Source organism: Urocitellus parryii, chromosome 5, assembly GCF_045843805.1.
Source record: "Urocitellus parryii isolate mUroPar1 chromosome 5, mUroPar1.hap1, whole genome shotgun sequence".
Lineage (NCBI taxonomy): Eukaryota > Metazoa > Chordata > Mammalia > Rodentia > Sciuridae > Urocitellus > Urocitellus parryii.
In genome coordinates, this window is record NC_135535.1 from 6,638,289 (window position 1) to 6,657,760 (window position 19,472).

The window sequence follows — 19,472 nt, forward strand, 5'->3', positions numbered from 1 at the left end:
GGGATGATTATTGTGCTGGTGGTAATGATAGTTCAGATTTTAGAAGCCATTACTGAGTTGGGCAGGCGGTGCCCAGCCACCTATCTTAGCTTGTTTAATGGTTTCCCTGCTTTGAGCTATGTGTGAGCAGGGTGGGGCCCTGGGCATCCCGGAGCTGAAAGTATGCAGGAAAAGAGGCCCAGGGAGTTGGTATTTTCCAGATGAGGCTAAACCTGTGCCTTTGGTTAGTGTGGGCAAGACCAGTGGATGGTGGAGGACTAGAGTCTTGAGGGCCAGTAGGGCCCACCCACCACTGCAGATGAGTTGTGGGGCCAGGCACCCCCCTTACATGGCAGAGTCACTGACACACCCAGCTCTCAAGCATGTTTTAGTCACCATCCTGGACCTCAGTTTCCCCGTACATATAATGGGGACTTGGGTCTGTCCACCTCTTAGGTCCCTTGCTGCTCTAAGGGGTGGTGATGCTCCTGTTGCTGAATGTCTTGGACGGTGTCCACAAAAGTGGGGTGGTGTCGTCGGCCCCCTGGTTTTCCTTCCTCCCGCACTGCAGGCAGCCTGCAGAGGGGCCCCTCACGGTGCTCTCCCAGCCCCACTAGCAGGGCACCTAGGCTGGGGTGGGGACCCAGAGGGTTTGGCAGCAGGGTGGTCCCCAGGGGGCATCCTGAGGGCCCTGGACCATCCAGTACCTTGTCATGTACTGCATGCAGGGAATACCCAGGTGCGGGTGTCCACGGGGAGCCCATACAGCCGGCAGCTAATTGCACGAGGATGGGCAGTTCACTCCCTCCCCAGCATTACCATCTTGGAACCAGCTCACCCCTGCCCCACCCACTGCTCTGGGGTAGGTGATTGGGGGTGCCCTTCCCTGAGCCTGGGGCTCTTGAGGCGAACAGTTCCACCTCTCGGGGCACCTAAGAGAAATGGCCTTTAGCGCAAGGTGGTAAAGCGTGTGGGATGCAGCCCCCACCCCCAACGGGTGATGTCAGTGTCCCCACTGTACAGAAAAAAAAAAAAAAAAAAAAAAAAAAGCTGAGGCCCCAGAGCTTAGGGAGTTTGTTCAAGGTTCTTTTCACACGCAACCTGAGCAGGTTATAAAGGTGGGAGCCCAGAGGCCACCACGAGAGGAGGGGACTGGGGAGACACAAAACTTGGGCTGAGGTGGCGCCATGCAGGTGTTGCTGCTGTTTGCCTCAGAGATGGGTTGAAAATGGAAGGAGCAGTCATCAGGCATGGGGGGTACCCCACTTGGCATGTCCTTGAGGAGTATAAGCCACGGTTCCTCTGACCACGGTGTTTCTGCCCACCTGCACTTGGCCAGTGCATGGGGTTGCCTCCGGGCACTCCAGGGGTTGGAATCCCAGGCTGAGTACTCCCTGGGCTGAGCTTGGTTCTCTACCTGTGTTTGGGGACCACCACTGCAGTCGCCTCACAGCATCCTGAGAAGGACGGGGTTAACGTGGCTAATGTGCTCAGCACTGCCCAGCACGTGGGAAAGCTACCGGAATATTCTCCCTTGTGGTTCTCTCAAGCCAGTTCAGATTCTCCTCGTTCACCCACTATACTGAGCACCTGCAGTATGCCAACCCAAGGCCAGGGAGCTTCCACTGGTGCCTGGGCTAAGCCACCAGGCTTGGGCGGGGGACTGAGCATGTGAATCTGCCGAGGAAGGAGAACAGCCTCTGAGCCTCTGAGAATCGGTGTGTTAGCTCCCACTGCTGGCCTGACAGACATCTGATGAAATATGTCAGTCTAAAACAGTTTAAAAGAAATTTCTGGAAAACTCTCTTAATCCCAGAGAGACCATACACAGCCAGAACTTAGGCTGTGTGCTAGTCTTGGCTTTTGCATGCCTTGCTAAGACCTTCCATTTTAGAGCTTCAGTTTCCTCATCTGTAAAATGGACCTGTAACTGTCCCCCCCCCCCCCCAGGGCGGATTCTGTGGGAATTGCATGTGAAATGCATGTTGTGTGCCTGGAAGCTTCTGCTCCTCCTTGCTTACAACTGTGAAATCTTTTGGTTTTTGTTTCTGGTCTTTCACGTGATGACCATGGGCAGGTCCTGTGTGGTATCATGCTGTGTGCTGACTGCATGTGGACATCAATGCTATGTCAGCTCTGCTCCCAAGGCCTCCCTGAGTTGGGGCTTCACTAAAACCCTGAACTTTGTAACTTATGGAGAACATGAAAGGCCTCCTCAGGCTGCCTTGTCCCCGGGGGTGAGGGTAGTTCTGGTTCAGGCTCATCCTGTCCATTAGTTCGTTACGTTTTTGAACAGCTCCCTGGGCTGGCTGGTGGGGATAAAGCCCGTTGACCAGAGGTTAGCCCTGCTCTGGAGAGCTCATGCCTGTGACCCTGTTGACTTGGAAGGTTGAGGCAGGAGGATCAAGGCCAGTTTGGACACCTAATAAAACAATTTCAAAAGAGCTGGGGAATTTAGCTTAATGATAGGGTGCTTGCCTATAGATGCATGAAGCCATGGGTCAGTCTCTCTCTCTCTCTCTCTCTCTCTCTCTCTCTCTCACACACACACACACACACACAGTCCAGGAGGAGGATGCAAAAACACCCCAATGAACAGATGACTGGGGTGCAGGGGTGGCTTGACACAGCATCTGGGCTTCCTAGAAGGTCAGCCACAGGGCAGCAGGCAAGATGGCTTAGAAATGAATATTGGCTTGATTCCTCTGCTCAGAATCCATGGATCCTCCTTCTGGCCTGGGATGAAGTCCCAGAGCCCCTATGGCCTGCTCCTCCCTGCTCCAGCAGCATCTCCAGTTCCTCTTTTTCTCTTATTACTCTGGCCTCTTTCCCTTTTGTGGAGACTTACTTGCTCCTTCCTGCCTCAGGGCCTTTGCCCATGCAATGCTTCTGCCAGGCACTCTCTTCTAACCTCATCGTATAGCCCCCTGGGTCATAAGCACAAGGGCCACCGGGTCCAATGCCTAACATGTAATACAGGCTCAGTGAGGGTTTGTTGAGTAAATGAATGAGTACACAGGCAGGGCTTCATGGGGAAGGTGGCATCTGAGTAAGATTTGAAAGAGGGTAGCTCTTATCTGTAAAGAAAAGGAAAGGGCATTTCTCCCTTGGGGACAGGCAGGCTCAGGACAGGAACAGTCTATTTAACAGTCGGGCAGAGACAGACTGAGAGGCAGGAGTGAAGGTGGGAAAGGTGAGCTGAGCCAGATGAGGGCTTTGCCTTCCAAGACAGGAACAAACGTGAATTCTGGTGTCACTCGGCACCCACTGAAAACCACTGATCCAGGGAGAGTAAGGTCAAAGCTGGTTTAGGGTGGAAATGAGTCGGCTGCAGGGATGGGTGGGCTGGGAAAAGAGGCTGTAGTCAAGGACTGGCTGAGGGTCGGAGGAGCCCCGACTCCTGCTGTGCTGGTCCTGAGGCAGGGCACACCTGCTCTGGCGGTTATCCCCAGGAGCTGGTGGGGAGACAGGCATTGATGAGGATCCTCAGTGGTGGGGCTCCTTCCAGAAGACAGGTGCCTTTTTAAGCACAGCAGGGTGGCTATCCTGAGTCACTGGAGGGAGCGAGAGAGGAGGGAGCATGGGCATCCCTGTCTCTCAGCTCCCGCTGTCGGAGAAGGCAGCATCTAGGGCCACACCACACCTGCATCCTGGGCCAGCCTGTGGCAGAAGATAAGCAGAAACAGTTCTGTCAATGCTCAGGAACAGTCTCCCCCTGAGCCTCTGTAGGGAGGCAGCAACCATGGTCAAGAGTGGAGAATCCAGGCACAAGGACCTAAGGGTAAAACCACTTAATAGCTGCGTACCTTTAGGCATCTTAGCAACTCTGACCTCCAGTTTCTCCAGCTGTGTTCTGGGGGCTGCTCCTGTCATTGTGAAGGTTGAGGTTAAATGACATATCTGGAGCCCCAAGCACAGGGCACACTGGAGGCTTAGGAAGTCGTGGCCATTATCATGGTTGGGTTTTTTCTCCACGATTTGAAATCTTAGCAGGAAGCTTGGGTTTCAGGCTTAAAAATGAAGAGCATGTCAACAAAACAGGATGGAACAAAGTCTTTTCCCAGCATGCCTCAGCATGTGGCACTGCCTTCCTGTGGAGCCCAGACAATGATGTGGCTAAAAGTCTTGTGCTTTCAAGCAGAAATAATCCCAATGGAAAGGAACCTCCCTATTGTTATCTCATGATAAAGCGAAGATGCAGGGGCTCTGCAGCCCACTAGCCTGTGTTCGGATTCCAGCTCTGATTCCTCCTCACTGCTCCGTGCCTCAGTCTCCTCATCTGCAAAATGAAGCAAGAACGTTAAGACAAATACCTCCACTTGTTAGATTTTTTTTTACTCAAGAATTAAATGGGTTAATGCAGGTGAAGTGTTTAGCATGTGACTTTGCCACTACTATTGTGACACCATTTCATCTTTAACTCTTTGTAGTGTTCTGAGCAGCTTGGAGGTTCTGGGGCCAAAAGTCTGAGTTCAAATTTCAGTTCTGCCTTTTGCTAGCTGTGTAACTTGGGATGGATCTATTAACCTCTCTGTGCACCCATTCCCTGCTCTGTACAATGAAGACAATGATCTCTGCCTCAAAGCTTGCTGTGAGCCAGTGAGTGGCATCACCCAGATGGGGGACCTGACTTCCTGGCAGCACCAGGCCCTTCCCCCACAATCTCAATTTACAGATGAAGCAATTGAGACTCAGAGCCATTGAATGATTGACTGAAAATGACACATTAGTGAGACCAGGCTGGTCCCCAGCTCAGTGACCTGTGTTGGCACCACCATGCCAGCAGCTGCTCAGGGAGAGTCCGGCTACCAGGCAGTGAGTGTCCAGGGGTGGAGGGTGACTTCCCCTGCTGCCTGGCTGCAGAGGTCTCCAGTTTCTCAGGTCTGCTCACCGGGGGGAGGCTGAGGCACAGTGGCCACTATCTGTGAGGCAGGCCAGGTCCTCCAGGTATGGGGCCTGAGAGTCTAGCCCCCAGGCTGCCCCATCTCCAGGCCTGAACACATCACTGGAGGGGAGAGACTGGGGCTGACCCTGCTGTCTTCTGGCATCTCTTTCCCTGTCCACCTGCAGACTTTTGGACCCACCAGCTGCCCATGTCCATGCCCATCTTGCCTGTGTTTACTGAGTATTAGGGAGCTCATGGCGAAGAGGTGGCTCTGGAGGACTGGGTTCTAGCCCTGCTAGGCTTCTTCCAAGCCATGTGACTCAGGAACAGTTACTTAAACTCCCTGCACTCAGAGGTCTCATCTGTAAAGTGGGGTGTGACATCAGTACCAACCTCGTCAGGTTGTTACAGACATTAACTGGGATGATAAAGGGAAATCTGTCCAGCACCCAGTTCTTAGTCAGCTTGGAGTTCCCTGCTCTGTATTGTCATTATAAACATGTCATTTTGTGGACACAGTGCCCTACCCTGCATAGGAGACCTCACATCAGACAAAGAGGTATCTCTGCCTTACAAATCCTTAGTCTAGGAGAGTTGGACATGCACCAAGCGCGCAGGGTGATCAGTGGGAGCCACATCTTTGGCTCTTGAGAGCAGATGGAGGGGCAAGTTGATGAACAGAGGTCACCATGATACTTAATGAAACATTCATGCTCAAGTGTGTCACAGATACAATACCTTTCAGGGTTCTGTACTGGGTACAGCCCTCCTGGGCATAGCTGCTGGCTGTTGCCCACATATCTAATCTTGGCATTCCCTGGCCCTGTTTGGACACCCCTACCCCCAGCATTAGAGTCTCCCCTGACCCCTCACCCCCATTCAGGGCTGGGAGCTTCACAAACAGCAGGTGCTGCGGTGGAAGGAGAGGGTGCCCACAAAGCTCCACACCAGGCCACCCCTGCACTTTACCAGGGATAGTGTCTGGCTTGGGACAGGCCCAGCAGGATGCTGTGTGGAGTGTTCTCTCTGTTAACCAGAGATTTCTGTGAGTTACCTTCTGGAAGACTGAAAGCGGAGCCCGGGGCTCAGGCTTGAGAAGCAGGGCTTCCAGGCTTCCCTCTTGGTGTGCTGGGGTTGTGAGCAGCTGGCCCCTCCCAAGAGGAAGGAGATCCAGGGCTGGTGAAGGATAAAGGTGAGGGCTGTTTGCATGCTCAAGAGCCAGTGAGTGAGAGGAAGGACATCAGCCTGCTGCCGAAGGCACCAACACCCCGGCTCACTTCGCACAAGTCACTGATCTGCAGAGCAGGGCCAGTCTACTCAATCAATCGGTGCTGACAGATGGTAGCGGAATCAGTGACCTAGAGGCAGAAGGCTCCATTTGTAATCCCGGAGTGGCCCAGGCGCCTGGAGGAGGGCAGAGGAGTTTGTAATAAAAGGAGTGACATGGGTTTCCAAAAGTCATCTTTGAGCCAGAGGAGGAGGGAAAGAATTAATTTTACGTCTGGAATTGATACTGATTCAAGTTCAATAAGTTTTTTTTTTTTTTTTTTTTTTTTTAGTGGACTGGGTTAGTAGCAGGGGGAAAAAAGAACAGCTGATCTACTGTCTTTTCCTTAAAGAGTATACAGTCTGAAGGAAAACCAGGATCCATACATTTGAAACAACAAAAGAACAGAGATACTTATGTGACCAAAGTGGAAGTTATTGAGCTTCTGAGACTGTAGGACCCTGGGCAGTAACTTAACCCCTCTAAACCTCAGTTGGCTCCTGTGTCACATTGTGTCCACATCATGCAACTGTAGCTTCTGTTAATATGTGCCTGGTACTGTACTGAATTCTTTATGCAAATCTCTTTTGAGTCCCATAGCACCTATGTGTGAATAATAATATCCCCATCTTACAGGTGAAAAAACCAACATTCAGAGAGGTGAAGTGACCACCTAGCATAAGAGTAACACATTTCTGTCTGTTGTCCATGATGCCTGTGCATATCCTCCCAATGATACCAAAAGGGAAAGTCACCAGAGGCCAGAAGACTTGGCTGGAACTGGGTAGTTTCCAGGTAGAAGTCATCTCAGGGTCTAAAAGTGGGGCCAGGGTCGATCTCAGGAGGCAGAAATGCCCAAGAGCCTGGACCCAGCAATCTGTTGCATTCTTTCTTGAAGCCTGTCTCCTATCCTCATCCCCTAACCCTTAGACCAATGAGTGAAGGAGGGATGATGGGGCTGGAGGCTGAGGAAAGGGGCTTCCCTTTCCCTTGTGAATTCTCTCAAGCCGAGGGTGCCCCCAGCGTGGTTTTCAGGAAGCTCCTCTGCTTCTCCTATTTTTGTTCAGAAGGCGTGAGCCTGCTGAGTCCTGTTACTTTTGCTTCTGCAGCCCTGACCCAGGCTGAAGCCAGGCATTGCTCTTTTTAAAGTCATTGTGCCTGAGAATTTGAAAATGAAACTCACAGACGAACAATGGGAACAGCCAGAGGGAAGGGCCTGGTGGCCTGTTCAGCTTTGCCCCGGAAGAGTTTGGCACCCTGCCTGGCATGCAGGAGATATTGGGAATCAAATCCCCAGGAATAGTCTGACCTGCATTGGAGCAGTCCCCCCCTTTGACAGGTTGGACAGAAGCCAGGGGAAATCACTGCTTTCCCCAACCACATCCTGCCAGGGTGCCCAGAACTACTCCAGGCCCTCCCTGGGTGGCCTGAGGCAAAGCAAAGCATTAACTGCTCTGGCCAAATGGGGTGAAAGGTGAAAGGGTAAATCCCGGCCTCAGGGAGCTAAGTAGCTCAAATATAGTGAGGTACCCCAGGCCTCAACTGCTGCCAGAAGCACTTTTCCAGTCCTAATGCACTTTGAAGCGGGGCTGCTTCAGGAGAGGGAGCCACATACTTCCCTAACATCTACAACAGATATTGGCCTAAAAATCAGCTATTTTAGCTCACATTAGGGACATCTAATTCAAACTCTCCTCCTTCCCATTATACCATTAGGAGACAGAGGCAAAGTAGAGAGAATTTGGCCAGGTCACTGGGCCAGTATGAGGCAGGATACAAATACTCCAAACATGTCCCATCCTTATTGGCCTCGCTTTGTTAGAAGGTCCCATTTTCTACAACAGTTTTTCTTAGTGGGAAAAAAAAAATACGTCAAGCCCTTCTTTTGCTCTATAAACACATCAGGTTTGCAAAGAAGGCTGGGCAGGGGCTGAGGTAGAGGCACTGCAAGTCTCCCAAGTCTGTCGTGGACGCTGGGTCCGGCCTGCCAGACACTGCAGCTTCTCAATGCCGCAGCTGGAGAAGTCAACTGGCATTTGTGGAGCGTCTGGTGAGGTAGGTAGCCCAGTCTCCCTCCTGCTGCCCCTCGCTTTTACTGCGGAGGAAAAAGAGGCTCAGAAGGAGCAAGTCCAAAGAAACTAGGCGCCATGGAGCTGAGGCAAGAAAACCAGGCCGGCCTGGCACGGCCTTGGGCTCCCCAGGGCCAAGGGTGCTTGGCTGGCAGGACCCGCCCGACTACACCGTTGCGGGGAGGAGACCCGGCCCTCGCCCGCGGCCTCCCCAGGCTGCTGAAAGGCGCGACTCTGGCACTGGAGGCTCCAGGGAACTCCAGAAATCCCAGTGAGATTCCAGGCCACCAACTCCCCAGAAAGTTGGCTCCCGGCCACCCCGAAGAAGGCCCCGGGAGGGCGGCGTGCTGCGCTCAGCAGTGTTAGAGCCCATCCCACGCGACCCCGGCCGCCCCGCTAGAGTCTCGGCGGCCTCCGCGCGGCGCGCGCTGGCCTCGACGCCGCCGCACGCGGGTGGGCACGCGCGCGCCAGCCCCGCCCCCTGCGCCCCGCCCCCGCCGCGCGCCCCGCCCCGCCGCGCGCTCGCCCGCCCGCCCGCGCGCCGCGGCCCGGAGCCTCCCTATTGGCCGCGCGCCGTCACCTGACGCTCTGTTATTTCCTGTGTGTTGGGAGAATGGAGAGAAAAAACCCCGAGCCGAGCCGCTTTCGGCCCCTGCGAGGCGGCCGCGGCCTCCGCCGGGGGAGCCCACCCTGAGGCGTGCCCGACCGAGGAGCGAGCGAGCGAGCGCGCGGGCCGGAGCGAGCCTCGTGGGGCTGCGGCCCCGGCCCGCCCCGCCGCCGGCCCGGGCGTCCGAGCTGGAGGCGGCGGAGGCACCCCCACCCCCACCCCGCGCAGCGCCGCCCGCCACCGCCGCTCCCTCCCCTCCCGCCCCCGGCGGAGGCCGAGGGACGGGGCGGGGGGGCTCCCGCAGGTAACCGCCGCCCGGGCCGGGGGAGGGGTCAGCCCGGGGCGGGCCGAGCTGTCTGCCCTCGCGGCCGGCGCAGGGCTCCTTGCCTGGCTGGACCTGGGAGAGGGAGCCCCCGGAGTCCGCGCCGGGGGCGGGGGTGATGAGGGCACTGTCCCGGCCCGGGACTGCGGGGGACTGGGCCCGGCCTAGCCCGGGGCGAGGGGTCCGGCGGCGCCGGGACAGCCAGAGGGTGCGGGGAGGAGTACCTGCTCGTCGCGGCCTGGAGTGCAAAAGCGGCGGGTGTGAACGGGCGGCTCCGGGGGGCTGCGGGGTGCGCGCCACAGCCGGGGCCCGCGACCGTCCCGGGGGGACCCGAGGCGCTTCGCTGCGGGCCGGAGGCGAGGCCGGCGGGGCGGAGGGCCGCGCGGGGAGGGGCCGCGCGGGAGGGAGCCGCGCCGGGGCGCCCGGGAGTCGGAGCGCGGGCCGCGGCCCTGGAACACCTGAAGCCATGTGGACGCGGCTGCTGCTCGCCTGCTGGCGGCGGAGGGCAGGTACCCGCCGGGGCGCGAGCTGCGGGCGCAGGACACACTTCCTGTGGCTCTCCCCGCTCCGCCGCCGCGGGCTCTGCGAGCGGGATCCTTGGCGGACCTGCGGCTTGAGCGCCTCATCCCTCCTCTCGGGGCCGAGCGGTGGTTGAGGGCGAGTTGCCGACCCGCTCGGGCTGCGGCGGGAGGTGGAACGTCGGGGGTGCGCCGCGGTGGGAGTGGAATTCGGTGCGTTGGGGGGGGGGCGCCGTGGCGAGGAGCGGCCGCCCTCCTGGGTCTGTGGGTGGGGGCTTCGGCTCTGTCTCTATCCTTCCCTGTGGTTTGCCCTTAGGGGACAGGTCAAAATCAGGATCTCTCTCTTTCCTTTGCTTTCCTTTGCCCTAGGAGATTAGATGACTCTGGTAAATGCTGTAAAATGGATGGAATTTTTGAGCTATTATCTAACTGGCTGATCTTTGAATGATAATTGGACCCTTATGTTAACAGCCTCAGTGAAGAGTGAAGAGTTTTATAAAACATCCTCACGTGGGGTGGCAGCTTGGTGAATGCGAAACCACTGAATTCCCACCTGGGAGACCAGGACTCTGCTTCCAGCTTTACCACCAAATAAACTGTAACCCAGGGCAAGTGACCGCCCCTCCCAAGGCCCCGTTTCCCCATTCGTTGAATGCCTCGGTTGGCGTTATGTCGTTTTGTTTTGAGGGCTTGCCTGTTTTGTGCTTTCATTTGTCCATAGGCAACTTTTCGAGAAATACTAGCTCTACCTAACCTGGCTTTGAAAAAAACCTGCCCTTTAGCTTCCAGCCTCTTTTCCACCAGAGCGTAAAAGTTGGCCAGGGTAGGCTTTCCTCAAATCCCAGGTGCTGTTCTGTGCTTCAGAACAGAAACTGTACAGTATTGTTATTCTGTTCTATGCCAAGTCCGCCTTATATATTTTTTTCTTTATGAAAGAGTTTTCAGAAAAAAAATTCAGAGAATGTTTGAATACTTTGCAAGTGTGGCTAGTGTGCAACAGGGTCTTTGTAGGTTCGAAGATCTTTCTTTGCTGGGGATTGTAGAGACATTTATTTAAAGTTCTTTCAGTGGGACATTTGGCTAGCTTTTGAAATTTCCAGCTTTGGTATTCTCAGTCGGGGTGAAGTAGGCATCCATAAAATCTCCTGTGAAATGGTAGGCTAGAGGAATTAACTGTCACCTCAGGGTGCACTATTATTTGCATCCCCGATTTATCCCTTAATGGTAGCAAGATGCCGCCTCACAGATGCTGAAGAACCCCAATTAGTTTCACTTATTTTATGGTGTGTGAGGGCCTTAGGCCATGCTTTTGACTGGTAAGTACTTCTAGACCAACCTCAAATTTGGTCTTGCTTGTCTTAAATTTTTAGTGATACTTGAGGGACATGTACTTAATGTGGTGTAATATGCCTTTCTTAGATTCACTTTTTTACTCAGTCCACATGGTTTCCAGAAGGATCTTAGGGTGGTTGGAAGCTGTGCTCACAATGACACTTTTGGAGATGGGTTGGTAGAGGTTTTCTTTTGTGCTAACATCAGGCTTATCATATAGTCACTTTTTTTTTTTTTAATGGTTACACAGACGAATTATTTGAAATTTTACAAATAAGCAATTATTCTATTAGGATTTGAATTATGACTGTGTGCAGTTTAAACCTTAGTTACTGGTTACTTAACCCTAGATTTAAACAACCATAGTTGGGCTGGGGATGTGGCTCAAGCGGTAGCGCGCTCGCCTGGCATGCGTGCGGCCCGGGTTCGATCCTCAGCACCACATACCAACAAAGATGTTGTGTCCGCCGAGAACTAAAAAATAAATATTAAAAATTCTCTCTCTCTCTCTCTCCTCTCTCTCTCTCTCCTCTCTCTCTCCTCTCTCCCTCTCTCCTCTCTCACTCTCTCTTAAAAAAAAACATTTTAAACAACCATAGTTACTCAAAATTATAAGTACTTATCACATTCCCATGTATATATTATGTTCGCTTGTAACTTATAGGGGAAAATTATAAAACTTATTCTACTGAGGTAATTTGTGTGTATGTATGTGAGAGAAGGCTGCTAAATTTAAGTAAACTGTTAGGAGACTTGAACTTTTAGGTTTCGTAACCTTAGCGGTATACCTTTTTCTTAATGATATAAAATAAAAAGGAATATAGTTGGCATGATCACATCTGTTTTGACCAGAAAATTAGAATTAGGCTCTTGGTAAGTTCAGCATCTTCATATAGATAGAAAAGGATATTAACAGTTGTATTAAAAAAAAAAAAAAACTGCCAGGTGTGGTGGTGCATGCCTATAATTCCAGTGATTCAGGAGGTTGAGGCAGGAGGATCACAGGTTTGAGGCCAGCCTCAGCAACAAAATTATAGACCCTGTCTCAAAATAAAAAAATTAAAAAGGGATGGACATGTTGCTCTGTGTTAAAGCACCCCTTGGTTCAGTCCCCAGTACAAAACCAAATCAAAACAAACTCCACAAACACACATGCTAGGCTCTGTCCAAGACTTTTGTTGTTTTGTTTTTGTTTGATTTTTTTTTTGGTACTGGGGACTTGAACCTAGAGGTGCTTTACCACTGAGCCACATCCCCAGCCCCTCAGGGTCTCACTAAGTTGTTTACAGTCTTGCTTAGTCACTGAGGCTGACCTCAAACTTGTGGATCTTCTACCTCAGCCTCCCAAGTCCTTGGGATTATAGGCATGCGCCAGCCATGCTCGGCTGCATGTTCAAGGTATTTTGAATTGTCTTACAATGGCCATCCAGCAGACCTGAGAAGTACTTCAGCTTCCCTTTTCCTCAACAATTATTGAGTCAAGGAGAGTCAGGGTCTGGATGGAGCCCTCCTCTTGGCTTCAAAGCCTGTACCAGGTCTGTTACAGTTCACTGCCTGTTCAAGGCAAAAATCAGCTAGTGGTAGATATGGATGTGGTCCTGGAATTTTTATGTTCCTGTTGCCCACCCCCCCACCCCCTGCGCCTTTTTTTTTTTTTTTTTTTAAAGCTGTGATGAACCTGAAACCTGGACTTGGGCAAAATACTGGAAAGCATGATTTTGTGACTGCTTTTACTTTTGTGGCCCCTGGGAATGTTCTGAACTTTCACTTTCCCTCTACCTGGCCAGTTTGGCCTGTGTGCCTGAGATTTAATCTGTAAGACGTTTCTCTTTCATACCCAATTCTTCCATTCTGTCTTGAGCTGAAAACTTGTATATCAACTCAAAGAATTATATAGTACATAAAATGCTGTCTGTCTTCCTGTTAGTGGTTTACAATGCACAGGAATCACATTGTGGCTGCTCTTACTTTGACCAGATGGGTCTTGATACATATATTTACAAAAGACAGTCCTTTCCTCAGTATGACTTAAGCACACTTCCTCTTGGGGGCTTTGTGTTCATGGCACTTTAGCAATCATCACATCTACCTGGGGCTTCCATCATTGCTTTCTTCATATTCAAGTATAATTTTATAAGGCTCTTGAATGTCCTGCCTCTTACACCCCCCCTGCTGGGAATGGAACCGAGGGCCTCATGCATGCTACACAGGTACTCTACCACTGAGCTACATCCTGAGTATTAAAGTCCTTTAATACCCATAGTACCTTCAGTATGGGTGAAAAGGCTCTCATGACAACAAACACAGGACTCTGGACAGTAGAACTATGCTGGTGTTGCAGGTGGTGTGCACCACTCATCAGGAAGATGCACTACATAACATAAGTTGTTAGTATGTCTGTGGCTTATTATCTGAGGCATCTTTATGTAGAAAACATCTTTAAGGAAGAGAAAACATTAGCTCTTGGGGGAAATATCCTCCTTGCAATATGCACATCTAGGTTCTGTAGGAAAGGATATCTGTTCTATGGAACACTTGAATATTAGCCCAGTGGGAAGATGATTTCCATGTTCGAATGTCACATCCCTGAATATGGATTAAGGTCCTTCTGTGTATGTTCTGATTTTCAGTAACCAGTGTTTATAGGCACTGCTATAAGCATGGAAGATGCAGTGGTGGACAAGATAGAGGAGTCTGCTCTGGAGATGGACTGCAGACATTAAATATGTAAGAATTTTGGGTGGTAATAATAGCTGTGAAGAGAGTTTAAAAACAAAATAAGAAGACGAAAAGACGCAGTACTACTTCAGAAGGTTCTCAAAGATGTTCCTTGTTCTGAAGGTTTTTCTGCCAGCAGGGCAGTCAAATTTGGTCTTGGGATAAAGGAGAACAGAATTAAAGTAAATAATTTGCTTGCCTGAACCGCTAGAGAAGGTAATCTGAAGGATGGGAGTGAGCTGGTAGAAGTTTTCCCTCTGTTTATGTCTTCATGTTTGTGGATAGGGACCTGATCAGAAGAGCTTCAGGGAGATCATTAGTGGTACCTTGTAAAGGCTAGGAACAGAGAATGTTGTCTGCCTTTTTACTTAATTGTCCTGATTTTTAAAAATGCAGAGATGTTATAAAATTGGTGAGTATTAAGCAAGGTAGGAAACATCCTTTGGGTGTCATTGTATTTTGTTAAAGCTACACATGAAGCCAGTAAACACTAGTCACTTCTGTATTTAGGACATTTTGCTAGGAATTGCTTAAAATAGAGGATCCCAAGTGACTGAGTGGAACTTGAGTGGAAGGATGTTGAGGGAAGCATGGGTAACTCTGTGCAGAGGCTCTGGTAGTACAGGTCAGACAGAGTTCATTATCCATTGCTAGAAGGGTTCATCCTTTGTCTTTCCTGGCCAGCTGGCATCCAGCATGCCTTCTCCCACCCTTTCCGTACTCTGATTACAACATTTTAGAGCTGGGGACACCAAAGAAACTGTCTACTCTAACCCTTTGGCTTTACAGCTCAGAAAATCTGACACCAGGAGGGTGGTGACTTTCTCAAAGACATGCAGTGTTTCACTGACAGGATCAAGGATAGGACCCTGTTCTTCACCAGTTAGGTCAGTGTTCTTTCTGCTGCAATCCAGGCTCTCATCAAAGCACTGAAAGCTGGGCTGGGGTTGTGGCTCAAGCGGTAGCGCGCTCGCCTGGCATGCGAACGGCCCGGGTTCGATCCTCAGCACCACATACCAACAAAGATGTTGTGTCCGCCGAGAACTAAATAAAATAAATATTAAAAAAAAAATAAATTAAAAAAAAAAAAAAAAGCACTGAAAGCTGACAGTGGCTCCTGAGTAGAAAAAGGAAGCCCTTGGGTTCTAATGTTCTTAGGAAATAAAAAAGCCCATGTAGTTCCAATCTTGAGAAATTAAGGGAGAGTAGACACATCAATATAAAGCAGAGTGTGGACAAAGAAAATTGTGTCAAAGACCTGTAGTGGTGGCTTCCTAGCCCTAGTGGATTCTTTAGGTCCACAATGGATGGCATGGTCAGAGTCTATCTTTGTCATGTTCAGCATTAATTCTCAGTTAAAGTGAGGACTTCTAGATGTCAGGGCATCTTCTGAAATGTGGTTAAAATGAGTTCTAGAATTCAAAAGAATTAAGGTCCCAGTAGTTCTAAGTTCTTTTCCTTCCAAACCTCAGTTTCAGGTAAGCCTGAGTGTCATCTCTATAGTTAGAAATGCTGTAAGTAAGGCTGGGCCAGGTGGTGCACACCTCTGGGGATGTAGCCCAATGATAGAGCTCCAGTGGGTATCCCAGTACAACAACAACAACAACAACAATGCCCTGAGTGTGAAGCATTGCTTTGAGAGCCTGGAGAGTGTTTACTGTGCCTGGCAAGAGTAGGGTTTTGGGGAAGTGCAGAGGTTCTTCACTAGGCATTTCCCTGACTCAGTGATGTGGTGGGCCAGTTACCTAGGGGCAGATGGTGTGTCCCTTTGGTGGTAATGTTAGAGAGCACGCTTGCTGTAAAGAGTCCATGTGATGGGCACTTTGTGGAAGCATTTCAGAACATGGAAATGAGGATGTGCCCCCTCAATCTAGCTGCATCACTTCCTCACAGTGACTTTGGGCATTTCAGTCTGAGCCATAAGTTTTCTCATCTGTAAAATGAAATTAAAGCAACCTTAGGCTATTGGGAAAAGGAATTAAAATGGCAAAGTATGTGCTGGAATGCATCACTGGTGGGTGGTGCTCAGAATGGTCGCTGTCTGTTAGCAAGCATTCCATATTGTGCTGTGTGCCAGGATGCTGGACTAGAACTCATGGTACTTATTCATTCAGCTCTTTCTTGCTGATGCTATTGATTTTATATCCTTAAATACCTGCCCAGTAGAGAAGGGCGAGTAAACAGGGTTATCAGAAGGACTCTGACAGAATACAAGGTGCTGTATCAGGCAATAACCCTGACTTCAAAGGTCCCTGGAGGCTTCTCAGAGAAGGAGCTTGTGCTTCCTGTTGGTTGTCTTTTCTCACCTCAGTGCCTTGTTCTTTTTCTTTGTCTCAACCATTGGTATCCTCTGGACCCTCTGTTTTCGTTGTACTCTCTTCCTGGGTGATCTTGGGTAGCCTTGGGCTGTCATGATTCTCCATAAGCTGATGATGTCCACTTTAATATCTTCAGCTAGACTTTTCTCAGCTTCTCCAATTCTTTCTTGGTACAGCTTCTTTGAATTCTCACTGGTGTCTTGAGCTCCTTCAAGTCCAAAACTGAACATTACTCACAAATTTCCCTCATCTGCTCCCTTCTCCATGAGTGGTGCAGCCACCTACCTAGTTTTTCAAATCAGATTCCTTCTTTTCTCTTACTACCCTCTAATTGTCCACCCAGTTATTGTCAGTGCTATCTCCAGTAAGACTTCCGTTTATTTTATTCCTACTGCCATTACTCTCCTAGCTGCCCTCATCTACTGGAACACTGTGGTGGCCTCTTAACGTGGCCTCCTTATTTCTGTTCACATCTGCCACTATTCGGCTTTTGCCAGAGCTGCCAAGAGTTTTCTGTCTCTCTCCTGCTTGAAATCCTTTAACGGTTTCCCATAGCACTTTGAAAAGAATCCAGGCTCCTCCTTGTGGTTCACAGGCCTTGAATAACCTGGCCCCTGCTACCTCTCTGATTGCCTCTTCTGCTTTTGCTCACTGTCCTCTGACTACACTCACTTTCCTCTAGTTCCTTAAAGGTGCCAAGCTCTTTCTCACTTGAGGAACTTTCTTATATGCTGCTTTCTCTATCCAGAACACTGTAGGCAGCCCAGCCTTTTCTCATCCTTCAGGATGTTTGTTGAATGAATAAATACCATGAGAAAGCAGCATCAGGGATGCGGTAAGAAAAAACAGTGTGCTTGGAGTGCATGCATATACAGAGTTCTTTAAAACTGTGTGTGTGTTTCTCCTCTCTCTCTCTGTGTGTGTGTGTGTGTGTGTGTGTGTGTGTGTGTGTGTGTAAAGGTGTGTCTGGATTACTGAAGGAATGTGAATCTGGTTGTGGCATAAGTGAAGTTATTCAAGAAAAACATCTATCATTTAGGCAGCTGGAATTGAATATTCTGCTGATGGGAGTATGAAAGGATGTAACCACTTTGGAAAACTCCTTGGCAGTTTATTAAAAAGTTGGACATTTATATACAATCTGGAAGTTTTTATTTTTAGCTATTAGAGGAAAAATGAAAATATTCTTAAGTGTGCTTTATATAAGAATGTTCATAGCAGTTGTATTCATAATAACCAAATAACTAGAAACAGTCCAGATGTCCATCAGCAGAACGGATAAACAAACTGGCATGTGCATACAATGGAAGGTCACTCAACAATAAAAAGTAACAAACTACTGATACATGTAATAAAATGCCAGTGAAGAGCCAGACACAAAAATAGTACATAATGGATGATCCTTACTTGAAAGACCGTCTAGAACAGGCAGAAGTTAAGAACTTACTTATGCTATGATGGAATGAGAGCTGTTGATGGACTCACTGAGGTGGGAGGCTAGGTGGTGAGGGTGCCATGCACTGCAATAGAAAAACAGTGGCCAAAAGAAGATTGAAGTGGGGTATAAAGTGAATTTAGTTTTAGAACTTAAGTTTGAGATGCTTGTAAGGCAGCACATGGTTGAGCACAGATCTAACATTTAGGCAAAGTAACTGGACTGTAAATTATGACTTGGAGGTTCATACATATGTAATAATTCCAGCCTGGAGTGTATGAGGTGGCTCTCGGGTAAATAAGTAGCTTGACTGCATACAGAAGTGGTTCCTTTCGTGTTTCCTGCCTGAGTGTTGAGCATCTCCAGTCAGTATTGGGGACTTACTGGAGGTTTTGTAGTTTTGAACACCCTCCCTGCCAAGGAGTTATGTTATTGTTGCTAACAATGACAAGTACTCAAGGGTTCAGGACAGAACCCAGAGGAACATTTAAGGGAGCAAGAGGAAAACCTAGAGTGTGGCATGAGGAAAGAGTGTGTTTTACATCAGAGGCAGTGAATAAGATGACTGAGAAATGTCACTTGGGTGGGGAGGAAGCATCTTCTGGGGAGGAGAGGAGACCAGAGCCAGATTGCTGTGTGCTGATGAGAATGTGCAGTGCAGAGATGGAGGCAGTAAGGTTGGAGTCCAACCTTCCCCAAATCTGGCAGTTGAAGAAAAGTAAAAAAAAATGCTGCAGGGAGAAGGGGTCAGAAGAAGAGCATGTGTAAATCCTGATAGGAAGGAACCAGCACAGAGGACAGCATTGAGATGCAAGAGAGTGCTGCATTGAGGACCTTCCGGGGAACTCAGGGTGATCCAGGGAAGTTGGCATTGGATTTTAAGATTCTCTTCTCAAAGAAAGCCAAAGCCAAAGCCAAAGTGTGGGTGGGAAATGGTGCACTTGGTGGCAGGTTGGTGAGGACGGCTGTTGTGTGTGCTGGGAAGGTCCTCCTGAGGAACAGAGGGAGGCAGAGCTGGAAGTTTTGAAGAAATTGCTGTGGCAGCAGATGGAGCTGACTAAGGAAAAAAATTGGAGGAGGAAAGTAAAAAGTGGTTAAGATGAGTTTTCTACCTCCTGGGATTTTTAGAGAAACTGATCACCTTTAGGAATTTTGTTTTGTTTGCCGCCTCTAAGACTGAGCTTTTCTTGTTCAATTCTGTATATTTAATGTCTACAGCAGTATTGGACACACCTGGGCCAGACCTGTTGACTTGAGTGAAGTCACTAAGGATGATGGTGATGGAATGAGAGCTGTCGACGGACTCAGTGATTTGGATTTCAGTGATTTGGACTCAGCTTCTCCTACTTGTGTCTGGCAATCTCATACCCCACCCCCGGCTCCCCAATTCACACACCTGCCATCCCCATTCATTATTAGACTGGTGACCTTCATGTTTTATTTAACAAATACTTACATAGCATTTACTGTGCAGGTAGATGCAATGTGTTGTGTTGTCAGAATAGCAGAATAAGTGGGGAGTAGTCATCCCCTCAGTGCTGGGCTGCCCCCAGATCTGCAGAGGCATCTGGGGCTTGGGCAGCGTGTGAGGATCATCCTCTTCCCAGCTCCAGCTGGAATATCTCTTCTTGTATTATCTCTGGGGTATCTACATTAATTAATTAATTATTATTTTTACTGAAGTGTCTCAGAAAATACTTTCATATACTGTTTGACCAGGCTTTGAGGTCCTTCTGGTTAGAGCTGTTTTGCTTTATTTAAAAAAAAAATTATATATATATATATATATATATATATATATATATATATATATATTTTTTTTTTTTTTAGTTGTAGTTGGACACAATACCTTTATTTATTTTTATGTGGTGCTGAGGATCAAACCCAGGGCCTTGCACATGCTAGGCAAGTGCTCTACCGCTGAGCCACAACCCCAGCCCATGTTTTGCTTTATTATTTTATTTTTAAATTTTTTTTTCAGTTTTGATGAACTCTTTTTTTCCGTCTTGACAATGGTGATGA

The 19,472-nt window shown here is 49.4% G+C and overlaps 1 protein-coding gene and 1 long non-coding RNA gene across 6 annotated transcripts in view; one reads left to right on the forward strand and one right to left on the reverse strand.

Moving 5' to 3' along the window:
- Positions 1-2,713: 2,713 nt before the first annotated feature.
- Positions 2,714-9,456, reverse strand: LOC113186762 (uncharacterized). Its single transcript, XR_003301331.2, has 3 exons — positions 9,354-9,456; positions 3,786-4,258; positions 2,714-3,639 (listed from the first exon to the last, which is right to left on the reverse strand). It is a non-coding gene; the product is annotated as an uncharacterized LOC113186762 (long non-coding RNA).
- The window catches only part of Tcf20 (transcription factor 20), a 102,972-nt gene continuing 92,536 nt past the window's right edge, over positions 9,037-19,472 (forward strand). For all 5 annotated transcript variants that reach the window (XM_026394297.2, XM_026394294.2, XM_026394296.2 and 2 more), the window contains exon 1: positions 9,037-9,111. The gene's annotated coding sequence lies outside the window, so the exon portion shown is untranslated. The remainder of the gene's footprint in view (positions 9,112-19,472) is intronic.